Genomic DNA, 17,922 nt, shown 5'->3' on the forward strand with positions numbered 1-17,922 from the left:
TAAACATGTTTCTGCAAGTTTGGTCAACCCCATGTAAGTTATGGGGCAGTAACAGAACACTTTTCAAAACGTGTTTTCAGCCCGAAATAAACGCGTTTTTTCAGACAACTGAATCCCCATGCAACAGCAAGGCTCAGAAGAGCCCACACACTCAGCTCTTAACCCCAGTGTGCAGAAAGAGTCAAAACGTGTTTTTCAGCAGAAATAGACATGTTTCTGCAAGTTTGGTCAACCCCATGTAAGTTATGGGGCAGTAACAGCACACTTTTCAAAACGTGTTTTTCAGCCCGAAATAAACGCGTTTTTTCAGACAACTGAATCCCCATGTAACAGCAAGGCTCAGAAGAGCCCACACACTCAGCTCTTAACCCCAGTGTGCAGAAAGGGTCAAAACGTGTTTTTCAGCAGAAATAAACATGTTTCTGCAAGTTTGGTCAACCCCATGTAAGTTATGGGACAGTAACAGAACACTTTTCAAAACGTGTTTTTCAGCCCGAAATAAACGCGTTTTTTCAGACAACTGAATCCCCATGCAACAGCAAGGCTCAGAAGAGCCCACACACTCAGCTCTTAACCCCAGTGTGCAGAAAGAGTCAAAACGTGTTTTTCAGCAGAAATAAACATGTTTCTGCAAGTTTGGTCAACCCCATGTAAGTTATGGGGCAGTAACAAAACACTTTTCAAAACGTGTTTTTCAGCCCGAAATAAACGCGTTTTTTCAGACAACTGAATCCCCATGCAACAGCAAGGCTCAGAAGAGCCCACACACTCAGCTCTTAACCCCAGTGTGCAGAAAGAGTCAAAACGTGTTTTTCAGCAGAAATATACATGTTTCTGCAAGTTTGGTCAACCCCATGTAAGTTATGGGGCAGTAACAGCACACTTTTCAAAACGTGTTTTTCAGCCCGAAATAAACGCGTTTTTTCAGACAACTGAATCCCCATGTAACAGCAAGGCTCAGAGGAGCCCACACACTCAGCTCTTAACCCCAGTGTGCAGAAAGGGTAAAAACGTGTTTTTCAGCAGAAATAAACATGTTTCTGCAAGTTTGGTCAACCCCATGTAAGTTATGGGGCAGTAACAGAACACTTTTCAAAACGTGTTTTTCAGCCCGAAATAAACGCGTTTTTTCAGACAACTGAATCCCCATGTAACAGCAAGGCTCAGAAGAGCCCACACACTCAGCTCTTAACCCCAGTGTGCAGAAAGGGTCAAAACGTGTTTTTCAGCAGAAATAAACATGTTTCTGCAAGTTTGGTCAACCCCATGTAAGTTATGGGGCAGTAACAGCACACTTTTCAAAACGTGTTTTTCAGCCCGAAATAAACGCGTTTTTTCAGACAACTGAATCCCCATGCAACAGCAAGGCTCAGAAGAGCCCACACACTCAGCTCTTAACCCCAGTGTGCAGAAAGAGTCAAAACGTGTTTTTCAGCAGAAATAAACATGTTTCTGCAAGTTTGGTCAACCCCATGTAAGTTATGGGGCAGTAACAGAACACTTTTCATAACGTGTTTTTCAGCCCGAAATAAACGCGTTTTTTCAGACAACTGAATCCCCATGCAACAGCAAGGCTCAGAAGAGCCCACACACTCAGCTCTTAACCCCAGTGTGCAGAAAGAGTCAAAACGTGTTTTTCAGCAGAAATAGACATGTTTCTGCAAGTTTGGTCAACCCCATGTAAGTTATGGGGCAGTAACAGCACACTTTTCAAAACGTGTTTTTCAGCCCGAAATAAACGCGTTTTTTCAGACAACTGAATCCCCATGTAACAGCAAGGCTCAGAAGAGCCCACACACTCAGCTCTTAACCCCAGTGTGCAGAAAGGGTCAAAACGTGTTTTTCAGCAGAAATAAACATGTTTCTGTAAGTTTGGTCAACCCCATGTAAGTTATGGGGCAGTAACAGCACACTTTTCAAAACGTGTTTTTCAGCCCGAAATAAACGCGTTTTTTCAGACAACTGAATCCCCATGTAACAGCAAGGCTCAGAGGAGCCCACACACTCAGCTCTTAACCCCAGTGTGCAGAAAGGGTCAAAACGTGTTTATCAGCAGAAATAAACATGTTTCTGCAAGTTTGGTCAACCCCATGTAAGTTATGGGACAGTAACAGAACACTTTTCAAAACGTGTTTTTCAGCCCGAAATAAACGCGTTTTTTCAGACAACTGAATCCCCATGTAACAGCAAGGCTCAGAGGAGCCCACACACTCAGCTCTTAACCCCAGTGTGCAGAAAGGGTCAAAACGTGTTTTTCAGCAGAAATAAACATGTTTCTGCAAGTTTGGTCAACCCCATGTAAGTTATGGGGCAGTAACAGAACACTTTTCAAAACGTGTTTTTCAGCCCGAAATAAACGCGTTTTTTCAGACAACTGAATCCCCATGTAACAGCAAGGCTCAGAGGAGCCCACACACTCAGCTCTTAACCCCAGTGTGCAGAAAGGGTCAAAACGTGTTTTTCAGCAGAAATAAACATGTTTCTGCAAGTTTGGTCAACCCCATGTAAGTTATGGGACAGTAACAGAACACTTTTCAAAACGTGTTTTTCAGCCCGAAATAAACGCGTTTTTTCAGACAACTGAATCCCCATGTAAAAGCAAGGCTCAGAGGAGCCCACACACTCAGCTCTTAACCCCAGTGTGCAGAAAGGGTCAAAACGTGTTTTTCAGCAGAAATAAACATGTTTCTGCAAGTTTGGTCAACCCCATGTAAGTTATGGGGCAGTAACAGAACACTTTTCAAAACGTGTTTTTCAGCCCGAAATAAACGCGTTTTTTCAGACAACTGAATCCCCATGTAACAGCAAGGCTCAGAGGAGCCCACACACTCAGATCTTAACCCCAGTGTGCAGAAAGGGTCAAAACGTGTTTTTCAGCAGAAATAGACATGTTTCTACAAGTTTGGTCAACCCCATGTAAGTTATGGGGCAGTAACAGCACACTTTTCAAAACGTGTTTTTCAGCCCGAAATAAACGCGTTTTTTCAGACAACTGAATCCCCATGTAACAGCAAGGCTCAGAGGAGCCCACACACTCAGCTCTTAACCCCAGTGTGCAGAAAGAGTCAAAACGTGTTTTTCAGCAGAAATAAACATGTTTCTGCAAGTTTGGTCAACCCCATGTAAGTTATGGGGCAGTAACAGAACACTTTTCAAAACGTGTTTTTCAGCCCGAAATAAACGCGTTTTTTCAGACAACTGAATCCCCATGCAACAGCAAGGCTCAGAAGAGCCCACACACTCAGCTCTTAACCCCAGTGTGCAGAAAGAGTCAAAACGTGTTTTTCAGCAGAAATAGACATGTTTCTGCAAGTTTGGTCAACCCCATGTAAGTTATGGGGCAGTAATAGCACACTTTTCAAAACATGTTTTTCAGCCCGAAATAAACGCGTTTTTTCAGACAACTGAATCCCCATGTAACAGCAAGGCTCAGAGGAGCCCACACACTCAGCTCTTAACCCCAGTGTGCAGAAAGGGTCAAAACGTGTTTTTCAGCAGAAATAAACATGTTTCTGCAAGTTTGGTCAACCCCATGTAAGTTATGGGGCAGTAACAGAACACTTTTCAAAACGTGTTTTTCAGCCCGAAATAAACGCGTTTTTTCAGACAACTGAATCCCCATGCAACAGCAAGGCTCAGAAGAGCCCACACACTCAGCTCTTAACCCCAGTGTGCAGAAAGAGTCAAAACGTGTTTTTCAGCAGAAATAGACATGTTTCTGCAAGTTGGTCAACCCCATGTAAGTTATGGGGCAGTAACAGCACACTTTTCAAAACGTGTTTTTCAGCCCGAAATAAACGCGTTTTTTCAGACAACTGAATCCCCATGTAACAGCAAGGCTCAGAAGAGCCCACACACTCAGCTCTTAACCCCAGTGTGCAGAAAGGGTCAAAACGTGTTTTTCAGCAGAAATAAACATGTTTCTGCAAGTTTGGTCAACCCCATGTAAGTTATGGGACAGTAACAGAACACTTTTCAAAACGTGTTTTTCAGCCCGAAATAAACGCGTTTTTTCAGACAACTGAATCCCCATGCAACAGCAAGGCTCAGAAGAGCCCACACACTCAGCTCTTAACCCCAGTGTGCAGAAAGAGTCAAAACGTGTTTTTCAGCAGAAATAAACATGTTTCTGCAAGTTTGGTCAACCCCATGTAAGTTATGGGGCAGTAACAAAACACTTTTCAAAACGTGTTTTTCAGCCCGAAATAAACGCGTTTTTTCAGGCAACTGAATCCCCATGCAACAGCAAGGCTCAGAAGAGCCCACACACTCAGCTCTTAACCCCAGTGTGCAGAAAGAGTCAAAACGTGTTTTTCAGCAGAAATAAACATGTTTCTGCAAGTTTGGTCAACCCCATGTAAGTTATGGGGCAGTAACAGAACACTTTTCATAACGTGTTTTTCAGCCCGAAATAAACGCGTTTTTTCAGACAACTGAATCCCCATGCAACAGCAAGGCTCAGAAGAGCCCACACACTCAGCTCTTAACCCCAGTGTGCAGAAAGAGTCAAAACGTGTTTTTCAGCAGAAATAGACATGTTTCTGCAAGTTTGGTCAACCCCATGTAAGTTATGGGGCAGTAACAGCACACTTTTCAAAACGTGTTTTTCAGCCCGAAATAAACGCGTTTTTTCAGACAACTGAATCCCCATGTAACAGCAAGGCTCAGAGGAGCCCACACACTCAGCTCTTAACCCCAGTGTGCAGAAAGGGTCAAAACGTGTTTTTCAGCAGAAATAAACATGTTTCTGCAAGTTTGGTCAACCCCATGTAAGTTATGGGGCAGTAACAGAACACTTTTCAAAACGTGTTTTTCAGCCCGAAATAAACGCGTTTTTTCAGACAACTGAATCCCCATGTAACAGCAAGGCTCAGAGGAGCCCACACACTCAGCTCTTAACCCCAGTGTGCAGAAAGGGTCAAAACGTGTTTTTCAGCAGAAATAAACATGTTTCTGCAAGTTTGGTCAACCCCATGTAAGTTATGGGACAGTAACAGAACACTTTTCAAAACGTGTTTTTCAGCCCGAAATAAACGCGTTTTTTCAGACAACCGAATCCCCATGTAACAGCAAGGCTCAGAGGAGCCCACACACTCAGCTCTTAACCCCAGTGTGCAGAAAGGGTCAAAACGTGTTTTTCAGCAGAAATAAACATGTTTCTGCAAGTTTGGTCAACCCCATGTAAGTTATGGGGCAGTAACAGAACACTTTTCAAAACGTGTTTTTCAGCCCGAAATAAACGCGTTTTTTCAGACAACTGAATCCCCATGTAACAGCAAGGCTCAGAGGAGCCCACACACTCAGATCTTAACCCCAGTGTGCAGAAAGGGTCAAAACGTGTTTTTCAGCAGAAATAGACATGTTTCTACAAGTTTGGTCAACCCCATGTAAGTTATGGGGCAGTAACAGCACACTTTTCAAAACGTGTTTTTCAGCCCGAAATAAACGCGTTTTTTCAGACAACTGAATCCCCATGTAACAGCAAGGCTCAGAGGAGCCCACACACTCAGCTCTTAACCCCAGTGTGCAGAAAGAGTCAAAACGTGTTTTTCAGCAGAAATAGACATGTTTCTGCAAGTTTGGTCAACCCCATGTAAATTATGGGGCAGTAACAGCACACTTTTCAAAACGTGTTTTTCAGCCCGAAATAAACGCGTTTTTTCAGACAACTGAATCCCCATGTAACAGCAAGGCTCAGAAGAGCCCACACACTCAGCTCTTAACCCCAGTGTGCAGAAAGGGTCAAAACGTGTTTTTCAGCAGAAATAAACATGTTTCTGCAAGTTTGGTCAACCCCATGTAAGTTATGGGGCAGTAACAGCACACTTTTCAAAACGTGTTTTTCAGCCCGAAATAAACGCGTTTTTTCAGACAACTGAATCCCCATGTAACAGCAAGGCTCAGAGGAGCCCACACACTCAGCTCTTAACCCCAGTGTGCAGAAAGGGTCAAAACGTGTTTTTCAGCAGAAATAAACATGTTTCTGCAAGTTTGGTCAACCCCATGTAAGTTATGGGACAGTAACAGAACACTTTTCAAAACGTGTTTTTCAGCCCGAAATAAATGCGTTTTTTCAGACAACTGAATCCCCATGTAACAGCAAGGCTCAGAGGAGCCCACACACTCAGCTCTTAACCCCAGTGTGCAGAAAGGGTCAAAACGTGTTTTTCAGCAGAAATAAACATGTTTCTGCAAGTTTGGTCAACCCCATGTAAGTTATGGGGCAGTAACAGAACACTTTTCAAAACGTGTTTTTCAGCCCGAAATAAACGCGTTTTTTCAGACAACTGAATCCCCATGTAACAGCAAGGCTCAGAGGAGCCCACACACTCAGCTCTTAACCCCAGTGTGCAGAAAGGGTCAAAACGTGTTTTTCAGCAGAAATAAACATGTTTCTGCAAGTTTGGTCAACCCCATGTAAGTTATGGGGCAGTAACAGAACACTTTTCAAAACGTGTTTTTCAGCCCGAAATAAACGCGTTTTTTCAGACAACTGAATCCCCATGCAACAGCAAGGCTCAGAAGAGCCCACACACTCAGCTCTTAACCCCAGTGTGCAGAAAGAGTCAAAACGTGTTTTTCAGCAGAAATAGACATGTTTCTGCAAGTTTGGTCAACCCCATGTAAGTTATGGGGCAGTAACAGCACACTTTTCAAAACGTGTTTTTCAGCCCGAAATAAACGCGTTTTTTCAGACAACTGAATCCCCATGTAACAGCAAGGCTCAGAGGAGCCCACACACTCAGCTCTTAACCCCAGTGTGCAGAAAGGGTCAAAACGTGTTTTTCAGCAGAAATAAACATGTTTCTGCAAGTTTGGTCAACCCCATGTAAGTTATGGGGCAGTAACAGCACACTTTTCAAAACGTGTTTTTCAGCCCGAAATAAACGCGTTTTTTCAGACAACTGAATCCCCATGTAACAGCAAGGCTCAGAGGAGCCCACACACTCAGCTCTTAACCCCAGTGTGCAGAAAGGGTAAAAACGTGTTTTTCAGCAGAAATAAACATGTTTCTGCAAGTTTGGTCAACCCCATGTAAGTTATGGGGCAGTAACAGAACACTTTTCAAAACGTGTTTTTCAGCCCGAAATAAACGCGTTTTTTCAGACAACTGAATCCCCATGTAACAGCAAGGCTCAGAAGAGCCCACACACTCAGCTCTTAACCCCAGTGTGCAGAAAGGGTCAAAACGTGTTTTTCAGCAGAAATAAACATGTTTCTGCAAGTTTGGTCAACCCCATGTAAGTTATGGGGCAGTAACAGAACACTTTTCATAACGTGTTTTTCAGCCCGAAATAAACGCGTTTTTTCAGACAACTGAATCCCCATGCAACAGCAAGGCTCAGAAGAGCCCACACACTCAGCTCTTAACCCCAGTGTGCAGAAAGAGTCAAAACGTGTTTTTCAGCAGAAATAGACATGTTTCTGCAAGTTTGGTCAACCCCATGTAAGTTATGGGGCAGTAACAGCACACTTTTCAAAACGTGTTTTTCAGCCCGAAATAAACGCGTTTTTTCAGACAACTGAATCCCCATGTAACAGCAAGGCTCAGAAGAGCCCACACACTCAGCTCTTAACCCCAGTGTGCAGAAAGGGTCAAAACGTGTTTTTCAGCAGAAATAAACATGTTTCTGTAAGTTTGGTCAACCCCATGTAAGTTATGGGGCAGTAACAGCACACTTTTCAAAACGTGTTTTTCAGCCCGAAATAAACGCGTTTTTTCAGACAACTGAATCCCCATGTAACAGCAAGGCTCAGAGGAGCCCACACACTCAGCTCTTAACCCCAGTGTGCAGAAAGGGTCAAAACGTGTTTATCAGCAGAAATAAACATGTTTCTGCAAGTTTGGTCAACCCCATGTAAGTTATGGGACAGTAACAGAACACTTTTCAAAACGTGTTTTTCAGCCCGAAATAAACGCGTTTTTTCAGACAACTGAATCCCCATGTAACAGCAAGGCTCAGAGGAGCCCACACACTCAGCTCTTAACCCCAGTGTGCAGAAAGGGTCAAAACGTGTTTTTCAGCAGAAATAAACATGTTTCTGCAAGTTTGGTCAACCCCATGTAAGTTATGGGGCAGTAACAGAACACTTTTCAAAACGTGTTTTTCAGCCCGAAATAAACGCGTTTTTTCAGACAACTGAATCCCCATGTAACAGCAAGGCTCAGAGGAGCCCACACACTCAGCTCTTAACCCCAGTGTGCAGAAAGGGTCAAAACGTGTTTTTCAGCAGAAATAAACATGTTTCTGCAAGTTTGGTCAACCCCATGTAAGTTATGGGACAGTAACAGAACACTTTTAAAAACGTGTTTTTCAGCCCGAAATAAACGCGTTTTTTCAGACAACTGAATCCCCATGTAAAAGCAAGGCTCAGAGGAGCCCACACACTCAGCTCTTAACCCCAGTGTGCAGAAAGGGTCAAAACGTGTTTTTCAGCAGAAATAAACATGTTTCTGCAAGTTTGGTCAACCCCATGTAAGTTATGGGGCAGTAACAGAACACTTTTCAAAACGTGTTTTTCAGCCCGAAATAAACGCGTTTTTTCAGACAACTGAATCCCCATGTAACAGCAAGGCTCAGAGGAGCCCACACACTCAGATCTTAACCCCAGTGTGCAGAAAGGGTCAAAACGTGTTTTTCAGCAGAAATAGACATGTTTCTACAAGTTTGGTCAACCCCATGTAAGTTATGGGGCAGTAACAGCACACTTTTCAAAACGTGTTTTTCAGCCCGAAATAAACGCGTTTTTTCAGACAACTGAATCCCCATGTAACAGCAAGGCTCAGAGGAGCCCACACACTCAGCTCTTAACCCCAGTGTGCAGAAAGAGTCAAAACGTGTTTTTCAGCAGAAATAAACATGTTTCTGCAAGTTTGGTCAACCCCATGTAAGTTATGGGGCAGTAACAGCACACTTTTCAAAACGTGTTTTTCAGCCCGAAATAAACGCGTTTTTTCAGACAACTGAATCCCCATGTAACAGCAAGGCTCAGAGGAGCCCACACACTCAGCTCTTAACCCCAGTGTGCAGAAAGGGTAAAAACGTGTTTTTCAGCAGAAATAAACATGTTTCTGCAAGTTTGGTCAACCCCATGTAAGTTATGGGGCAGTAACAGAACACTTTTCAAAACGTGTTTTTCAGCCCGAAATAAACGCGTTTTTTCAGACAACTGAATCCCCATGTAACAGCAAGGCTCAGAAGAGCCCACACACTCAGCTCTTAACCCCAGTGTGCAGAAAGGGTCAAAACGTGTTTTTCAGCAGAAATAAACATGTTTCTGCAAGTTTGGTCAACCCCATGTAAGTTATGGGGCAGTAACAGCACACTTTTCAAAACGTGTTTTTCAGCCCGAAATAAACGCGTTTTTTCAGACAACTGAATCCCCATGCAACAGCAAGGCTCAGAAGAGCCCACACACTCAGCTCTTAACCCCAGTGTGCAGAAAGAGTCAAAACGTGTTTTTCAGCAGAAATAAACATGTTTCTGCAAGTTTGGTCAACCCCATGTAAGTTATGGGGCAGTAACAGAACACTTTTCATAACGTGTTTTTCAGCCCGAAATAAACGCGTTTTTTCAGACAACTGAATCCCCATGCAACAGCAAGGCTCAGAAGAGCCCACACACTCAGCTCTTAACCCCAGTGTGCAGAAAGAGTCAAAACGTGTTTTTCAGCAGAAATAGACATGTTTCTGCAAGTTTGGTCAACCCCATGTAAGTTATGGGGCAGTAACAGCACACTTTTCAAAACGTGTTTTTCAGCCCGAAATAAACGCGTTTTTTCAGACAACTGAATCCCCATGTAACAGCAAGGCTCAGAAGAGCCCACACACTCAGCTCTTAACCCCAGTGTGCAGAAAGGGTCAAAACGTGTTTTTCAGCAGAAATAAACATGTTTCTGTAAGTTTGGTCAACCCCATGTAAGTTATGGGGCAGTAACAGCACACTTTTCAAAACGTGTTTTTCAGCCCGAAATAAACGCGTTTTTTCAGACAACTGAATCCCCATGTAACAGCAAGGCTCAGAGGAGCCCACACACTCAGCTCTTAACCCCAGTGTGCAGAAAGGGTCAAAACGTGTTTATCAGCAGAAATAAACATGTTTCTGCAAGTTTGGTCAACCCCATGTAAGTTATGGGACAGTAACAGAACACTTTTCAAAACGTGTTTTTCAGCCCGAAATAAACGCGTTTTTTCAGACAACTGAATCCCCATGTAACAGCAAGGCTCAGAGGAGCCCACACACTCAGCTCTTAACCCCAGTGTGCAGAAAGGGTCAAAACGTGTTTTTCAGCAGAAATAAACATGTTTCTGCAAGTTTGGTCAACCCCATGTAAGTTATGGGGCAGTAACAGAACACTTTTCAAAACGTGTTTTTCAGCCCGAAATAAACGCGTTTTTTCAGACAACTGAATCCCCATGTAACAGCAAGGCTCAGAGGAGCCCACACACTCAGCTCTTAACCCCAGTGTGCAGAAAGGGTCAAAACGTGTTTTTCAGCAGAAATAAACATGTTTCTGCAAGTTTGGTCAACCCCATGTAAGTTATGGGACAGTAACAGAACACTTTTCAAAACGTGTTTTTCAGCCCGAAATAAACGCGTTTTTTCAGACAACTGAATCCCCATGTAAAAGCAAGGCTCAGAGGAGCCCACACACTCAGCTCTTAACCCCAGTGTGCAGAAAGGGTCAAAACGTGTTTTTCAGCAGAAATAAACATGTTTCTGCAAGTTTGGTCAACCCCATGTAAGTTATGGGGCAGTAACAGAACACTTTTCAAAACGTGTTTTTCAGCCCGAAATAAACGCGTTTTTTCAGACAACTGAATCCCCATGTAACAGCAAGGCTCAGAGGAGCCCACACACTCAGATCTTAACCCCAGTGTGCAGAAAGGGTCAAAACGTGTTTTTCAGCAGAAATAGACATGTTTCTACAAGTTTGGTCAACCCCATGTAAGTTATGGGGCAGTAACAGCACACTTTTCAAAACGTGTTTTTCAGCCCGAAATAAACGCGTTTTTTCAGACAACTGAATCCCCATGTAACAGCAAGGCTCAGAGGAGCCCACACACTCAGCTCTTAACCCCAGTGTGCAGAAAGAGTCAAAACGTGTTTTTCAGCAGAAATAAACATGTTTCTGCAAGTTTGGTCAACCCCATGTAAGTTATGGGGCAGTAACAGAACACTTTTCAAAACGTGTTTTTCAGCCCGAAATAAACGCGTTTTTTCAGACAACTGAATCCCCATGCAACAGCAAGGCTCAGAAGAGCCCACACACTCAGCTCTTAACCCCAGTGTGCAGAAAGAGTCAAAACGTGTTTTTCAGCAGAAATAGACATGTTTCTGCAAGTTTGGTCAACCCCATGTAAGTTATGGGGCAGTAACAGCACACTTTTCAAAACGTGTTTTTCAGCCCGAAATAAACGCGTTTTTTCAGACAACTGAATCCCCATGTAACAGCAAGGCTCAGAGGAGCCCACACACTCAGCTCTTAACCCCAGTGTGCAGAAAGGGTCAAAACGTGTTTTTCAGCAGAAATAAACATGTTTCTGCAAGTTTGGTCAACCCCATGTAAGTTATGGGGCAGTAACAGAACACTTTTCAAAACGTGTTTTTCAGCCCGAAATAAACGCGTTTTTTCAGACAACTGAATCCCCATGCAACAGCAAGGCTCAGAAGAGCCCACACACTCAGCTCTTAACCCCAGTGTGCAGAAAGAGTCAAAACGTGTTTTTCAGCAGAAATAGACATGTTTCTGCAAGTTTGGTCAACCCCATGTAAGTTATGGGGCAGTAACAGCACACTTTTCAAAACGTGTTTTTCAGCCCGAAATAAACGCGTTTTTTCAGACAACTGAATCCCCATGTAACAGCAAGGCTCAGAAGAGCCCACACACTCAGCTCTTAACCCCAGTGTGCAGAAAGGGTCAAAACGTGTTTTTCAGCAGAAATAAACATGTTTCTGCAAGTTTGGTCAACCCCATGTAAGTTATGGGACAGTAGCAGAACACTTTTCAAAACGTGTTTTTCAGCCCGAAATAAACGCGTTTTTTCAGACAACTGAATCCCCATGCAACAGCAAGGCTCAGAAGAGCCCACACACTCAGCTCTTAACCCCAGTGTGCAGAAAGAGTCAAAACGTGTTTTTCAGCAGAAATAAACATGTTTCTGCAAGTTTGGTCAACCCCATGTAAGTTATGGGGCAGTAACAGAACACTTTTCATAACGTGTTTTTCAGCCCGAAATAAACGCGTTTTTTCAGACAACTGAATCCCCATGTAACAGCAAGGCTCAGAAGAGCCCACACACTCAGCTCTTAACCCCATTGTGCAGAAAGGGTCAAAACGTGTTTTTCAGCAGAAATAAACATGTTTCTGTAAGTTTGGTCAACCCCATGTAAGTTATGGGGCAGTAACAGCACACTTTTCAAAACGTGTTTTTCAGCCCGAAATAAACGCGTTTTTTCAGACAACTGAATCCCCATGTAACAGCAAGGCTCAGAGGAGCCCACACACTCAGCTCTTAACCCCAGTGTGCAGAAAGGGTCAAAACGTGTTTTTCAGCAGAAATAAACATGTTTCTGCAAGTTTGGTCAACCCCATGTAAGTTATGGGACAGTAACAGAACACTTTTCAAAACGTGTTTTTCAGCCCGAAATAAACGCGTTTTTTCAGACAACTGAATCCCCATGTAACAGCAAGGCTCAGAGGAGCCCACACACTCAGCTCTTAACCCCAGTGTGCAGAAAGGGTCAAAACGTGTTTTTCAGCAGAAATAAACATGTTTCTGCAAGTTTGGTCAACCCCATGTAAGTTATGGGGCAGTAACAGAACACTTTTCAAAACGTGTTTTTCAGCCCGAAATAAACGCGTTTTTTCAGACAACTGAATCCCCATGTAACAGCAAGGCTCAGAGGAGCCCACACACTCAGCTCTTAACCCCAGTGTGCAGAAAGGGTCAAAACGTGTTTTTCAGCAGAAATAAACATGTTTCTGCAAGTTTGGTCAACCCCATGTAAGTTATGGGACAGTAACAGAACACTTTTCAAAACGTGTTTTTCAGCCCGAAATAAACGCGTTTTTTCAGACAACCGAATCCCCATGTAACAGCAAGGCTCAGAGGAGCCCACACACTCAGCTCTTAACCCCAGTGTGCAGAAAGGGTCAAAACGTGTTTTTCAGCAGAAATAAACATGTTTCTGCAAGTTTGGTCAACCCCATGTAAGTTATGGGGCAGTAACAGAACACTTTTCAAAACGTGTTTTTCAGCCCGAAATAAACGCGTTTTTTCAGACAACTGAATCCCCATGTAACAGCAAGGCTCAGAGGAGCCCACACACTCAGATCTTAACCCCAGTGTGCAGAAAGGGTCAAAACGTGTTTTTCAGCAGAAATAGACATGTTTCTACAAGTTTGGTCAACCCCATGTAAGTTATGGGGCAGTAACAGCACACTTTTCAAAACGTGTTTTTCAGCCCGAAATAAACGCGTTTTTTCAGACAACTGAATCCCCATGTAACAGCAAGGCTCAGAGGAGCCCACACACTCAGCTCTTAACCCCAGTGTGCAGAAAGAGTCAAAACGTGTTTTTCAGCAGAAATAGACATGTTTCTGCAAGTTTGGTCAACCCCATGTAAATTATGGGGCAGTAACAGCACACTTTTCAAAACGTGTTTTTCAGCCCGAAATAAACGCGTTTTTTCAGACAACTGAATCCCCATGTAACAGCAAGGCTCAGAAGAGCCCACACACTCAGCTCTTAACCCCAGTGTGCAGAAAGGGTCAAAACGTGTTTTTCAGCAGAAATAAACATGTTTCTGCAAGTTTGGTCAACCCCATGTAAGTTATGGGGCAGTAACAGCACACTTTTCAAAACGTGTTTTTCAGCCCGAAATAAACGCGTTTTTTCAGACAACTGAATCCCCATGTAACAGCAAGGCTCAGAGGAGCCCACACACTCAGCTCTTAACCCCAGTGTGCAGAAAGGGTCAAAACGTGTTTTTCAGCAGAAATAAACATGTTTCTGCAAGTTTGGTCAACCCCATGTAAGTTATGGGACAGTAACAGAACACTTTTCAAAACGTGTTTTTCAGCCCGAAATAAATGCGTTTTTTCAGACAACTGAATCCCCATGTAACAGCAAGGCTCAGAGGAGCCCACACACTCAGCTCTTAACCCCAGTGTGCAGAAAGGGTCAAAACGTGTTTTTCAGCAGAAATAAACATGTTTCTGCAAGTTTGGTCAACCCCATGTAAGTTATGGGGCAGTAACAGCACACTTTTCAAAACGTGTTTTTCAGCCCGAAATAAACGCGTTTTTTCAGACAACTGAATCCCCATGTAACAGCAAGGCTCAGAGGAGCCCACACACTCAGCTCTTAACCCCAGTGTGCAGAAAGGGTCAAAACGTGTTTTTCAGCAGAAATAAACATGTTTCTGCAAGTTTGGTCAACCCCATGTAAGTTATGGGACAGTAACAGAACACTTTTCAAAACGTGTTTTTCAGCCCGAAATAAACGCGTTTTTTCAGACAACTGAATCCCCATGTAACAGCAAGGCTCAGAGGAGCCCACACACTCAGCTCTTAACCCCAGTGTGCAGAAAGGGTCAAAACGTGTTTTTCAGCAGAAATAAACATGTTTCTGCAAGTTTGGTCAACCCCATGTAAGTTATGGGGCAGTAACAGAACACTTTTCAAAACCTGTTTTTCAGCCCGAAATAAACGCGTTTTTTCAGACAACTGAATCCCCATGTAACAGCAAGGCTCAGAGGAGCCCACACACTCAGCTCTTAACCCCAGTGTGCAGAAAGGGTCAAAACGTGTTTTTCAGCAGAAATAAACATGTTTCTGCAAGTTTGGTCAACCCCATGTAAGTTATGGGGCAGTAACAGAACACTTTTCAAAACGTGTTTTTCAGCCCGAAATAAACGCGTTTTTTCAGACAACTGAATCCCCATGTAACAGCAAGGCTCAGAAGAGCCCACACACTCAGCTCTTAACCCCAGTGTGCAGAAAGGGTCAAAACGTGTTTTTCAGCAGAAATAAACATGTTTCTGCAAGTTTGGTCAACCCCATGTAAGTTATGGGGCAGTAACAGAACACTTTTCAAAACGTGTTTTTCAGCCCGAAATAAACGCGTTTTTTCAGACAACTGAATCCCCATGCAACAGCAAGGCTCAGAAGAGCCCACACACTCAGCTCTTAACCCCAGTGTGCAGAAAGAGTCAAAACGTGGTTTTCAGCAGAAATAGACATGTTTCTGCAAGTTTGGTCAACCCCATGTAAGTTATGGGGCAGTAACAGCACACTTTTCAAAACGTGTTTTTCAGCCCGAAATAAACGCGTTTTTTCAGACAACTGAATCCCCATGTAACAGCAAGGCTCAGAAGAGCCCACACACTCAGCTCTTAACCCCAGTGTGCAGAAAGGGTCAAAACGTGTTTTTCAGCAGAAATAAACATGTTTCTGCAAGTTTGGTCAACCCCATGTAAGTTATGGGACAGTAACAGAACACTTTTCAAAACGTGTTTTTCAGCCCGAAATAAACGCGTTTTTTCAGACAACTGAATCCCCATGCAACAGCAAGGCTCAGAAGAGCCCACACACTCAGCTCTTAACCCCAGTGTGCAGAAAGAGTCAAAACGTGTTTTTCAGCAGAAATAAACATGTTTCTGCAAGTTTGGTCAACCCCATGTAAGTTATGCGGCAGTAACAGAACACTTTTCATAACGTGTTTTTCAGCCCGAAATAAACGCGTTTTTTCAGACAACTGAATCCCCATGCAACAGCAAGGCTCAGAAGAGCCCACACACTCAGCTCTTAACCCCAGTGTGCAGAAAGAGTCAAAACGTGTTTTTCAGCAGAAATAGACATGTTTCTGCAAGTTTGGTCAACCCCATGTAAGTTATGGGGCAGTAACAGCACACTTTTCAAAACGTGTTTTTCAGCCCGAAATAAACGCGTTTTTTCAGACAACTGAATCCCCATGTAACAGCAAGGCTCAGAAGAGCCCACACACTCAGCTCTTAACCCCAGTGTGCAGAAAGGGTCAAAACGTGTTTTTCAGCAGAAATAAACATGTTTCTGCAAGTTTGGTCAACCCCATGTAAGTTATGGGGCAGTAACAGCACACTTTTCAAAACGTGTTTTTCAGCCCGAAATAAACGCGTTTTTTCAGACAACTGAATCCCCATGTAACAGCAAGGCTCAGAGGAGCCCACACACTCAGCTCTTAACCCCAGTGTGCAGAAAGGGTCAAAACGTGTTTTTCAGCAGAAATAAACATGTTTCTGCAAGTTTGGTCAACCCCATGTAAGTTATGGGACAGTAACAGAACACTTTTCAAAACGTGTTTTTCAGCCCGAAATAAACGCGTTTTTTCAGACAACTGAATCCCCATGTAACAGCAAGGCTCAGAGGAGCCCACACACTCAGCTCTTAACCCCAGTGTGCAGAAAGGGTCAAAACGTGTTTTTCAGCAGAAATAAACATGTTTCTGCAAGTTTGGTCAACCCCATGTAAGTTATGGGGCAGTAACAGAACACTTTTCAAAACGTGTTTTTCAGCCCGAAATAAACGCGTTTTTTCAGACAACTGAATCCCCATGTAACAGCAAGGCTCAGAGGAGCCCACACACTCAGATCTTAACCCCAGTGTGCAGAAAGGGTCAAAACGTGTTTTTCAGCAGAAATAGACATGTTTCTACAAGTTTGGTCAACCCCATGTAAGTTATGGGGCAGTAACAGCACACTTTTCAAAACGTGTTTTTCAGCCCGAAATAAACGCGTTTTTTCAGACAACTGAATCCCCATGTAACAGCAAGGCTCAGAGGAGCCCACACACTCAGCTCTTAACCCCAGTGTGCAGAAAGAGTCAAAACGTGTTTTTCAGCAGAAATGGACATGTTTCTGCAAGTTTGGTCAACCCCATGTAAGTTATGGGGCAGTAACAGCACACTTTTCAAAACGTGTTTTTCAGCCCGAAATAAACGCGTTTTTTCAGACAACTGAATCCCCATGCAACAGCAAGGCTCAGAAGAGCCCACACACTCAGCTCTTAACCCCAGTGTGCAGAAAGAGTCAAAACGTGTTTTTCAGCAGAAATAAACATGTTTCTGCAAGTTTGGTCAACCCCATGTAAGTTATGCGGCAGTAACAGAACACTTTTCATAACGTGTTTTTCAGCCCGAAATAAACGCGTTTTTTCAGACAACTGAATCCCCATGCAACAGCAAGGCTCAGAAGAGCCCACACACTCAGCTCTTAACCCCAGTGTGCAGAAAGAGTCAAAACGTGTTTTTCAGCAGAAATAGACATGTTTCTGCAAGTTTGGTCAACCCCATGTAAGTTATGGGGCAGTAACAGCACACTTTTCAAAACGTGTTTTTCAGCCCGAAATAAACGCGTTTTTTCAGACAACTGAATCCCCATGTAACAGCAAGGCTCAGAAGAGCCCACACACTCAGCTCTTAACCCCAGTGTGCAGAAAGGGTCAAAACGTGTTTTTCAGCAGAAATAAACATGTTTCTGCAAGTTTGGTCAACCCCATGTAAGTTATGGGGCAGTAACAGCACACTTTTCAAAACGTGTTTTTCAGCCCGAAATAAACGCGTTTTTTCAGACAACTGAATCCCCATGTAACAGCAAGGCTCAGAGGAGCCCACACACTCAGCTCTTAACCCCAGTGTGCAGAAAGGGTCAAAACGTGTTTTTCAGCAGAAATAAACATGTTTCTGCAAGTTTGGTCAACCCCATGTAAGTTATGGGACAGTAACAGAACACTTTTCAAAACGTGTTTTTCAGCCCGAAATAAACGCGTTTTTTCAGACAACTGAATCCCCATGTAACAGCAAGGCTCAGAGGAGCCCACACACTCAGCTCTTAACCCCAGTGTGCAGAAAGGGTCAAAACGTGTTTTTCAGCAGAAATA

Source organism: Lepisosteus platostomus, chromosome 13 (genome assembly GCF_059453375.1).
Source record: "Lepisosteus platostomus isolate fLepPlt1 chromosome 13, fLepPlt1.hap1, whole genome shotgun sequence".
Lineage (NCBI taxonomy): Eukaryota > Metazoa > Chordata > Actinopteri > Semionotiformes > Lepisosteidae > Lepisosteus > Lepisosteus platostomus.